We start from the raw sequence: 1,607 nt of genomic DNA on the forward strand, positions 1-1,607 counted from the left end.
CCCGCTCCTCCCTGCGGCCCCTTATAGTCTGGAAACAGCGGGCAAGGCTCCCCGGGGCCTCTTCCTTCCAGGCCGGGAGCATGGGGCAGGGATGGGTGTGAGGCAGACATCTGGGGCTGGGTAGGGAGGGCAGAGGACCAGCTCAGGCCATGGGGGCTGGGCAGGAATTCCAACCCCACCTGCCCCTGAGATGTGGCCCCCACTAAGTCCTGCTCCTCTCCGAGCCCCATTTCCTCATCTGGAAATGGAAGAGGGCAGCTGACGGGTTGACAGGCTCCTGACTCCTTCCATGCGGCCACCGTGAGGGGCTGTGGGAACCTGGGGTGACCTTTGGCTGCCCTCCTCTCCCTGGGGGTCGCTGCGCCAGCGGCTCCTTCCAAGCACTGATTAACAGCTGGGGTGCACCTGGCGGGCAGATGTAGGCTCCTCATCACCCCCGCTGGATCCTGCATGTGTGTGCACACCAGTGTGCATCTGAGGCATGCGTGCAGACGCCTATGCATATGCAGGTGGGTCTCTGTGTGTAGACGCATGCAAGAGTGCACTGGGAGTGGGGGAAGCACCAAATGGTGGGTAAGGGATGGGGCTGCACCCAGCCCCCATGGCCCCGATCAGTACACTTCAGAGCAGGACTTCACCAGGGGCTGTGGGCTCGGCCAGCAGAGAGCCGGTCCTCCAAAGAGAGGCTGACTCGGGAAGCACAAGACTGTGTTGGGAGGATGCAGGAGCGAGGGCACTTGCTAAGAGCAAATGAAGCCTGGTGTCAGGGTTGGGCATGGGGACATGGAGAGGTACAGCCCAAGACTGGCCCTCGGCCCACATTCTGCCTCCCAGAGTCTGGTTCGAGGACAAGAAAAGGGGACCCGACTTCCCCAGGAGTCAGCACAGACTGTCTCAAGGACCCTGGAGGCTGAGGTTGAAATTCTCATTCCACAGAGGAAGAAGCCAACAGCCAGAATACCCAGCCAAGGTCTCCCTAGTGGGGCTGACTCCTAAACCAACGCTTCCCCACCTGGGGCTGGGAGGCAGAGTCTGCCTGGGCCTGGGCGGCTAGGTGGGGGGTGGAGCCGGAGGGGCACAGGCAGGGGTGCCGCTGCCCTATAAACCAGCACCCCACCTTGGGGCTGACATTTCCTAACAGACCCGGGCTGGGGGGAGGTCAGACCACGGGAGGGGATCTGGGAACGATTTGATAATTAGGCAAGAGGCCTTGACAAGCAGCCTCTGTGGGGTCCATTAGGGGGCCCTGGGGAGCCTGCGGTGAGGCTGGCCACCTGCCAGCCCTCCAGTGGCCCCTCACTGCCCTCCTGCCCAGCCCCTGCCAGTCCCCCCCAAGGCCCCTGCTGGGCCCTCCCCCATTTCCTCCCCAGCACACTAACAGCTCTGACTGGAGAAGGGGGGCTTCAGCACTCTTCCGCCTCAGTCGCCTTGGACTGACTGCACCATGGTTCTGTGAGGCTGGCCTTCCCACGACCAGAAAGGGTAGCACTTCATCCAAGGCCACACAACTGAGGCTATGAAGAGCCAAAGCTGGGCTCAGGCAGCTCCCTCCAAGGCACTGTGGTGGGAGGTCAGGGTCCCCCAAACTCTGAGCAAGCTATCTCTCC

The sequence above is a fragment of the Dama dama genome, chromosome 1, assembly GCF_033118175.1.
Source record: "Dama dama isolate Ldn47 chromosome 1, ASM3311817v1, whole genome shotgun sequence".
NCBI classification, from domain to species: domain Eukaryota; kingdom Metazoa; phylum Chordata; class Mammalia; order Artiodactyla; family Cervidae; genus Dama; species Dama dama.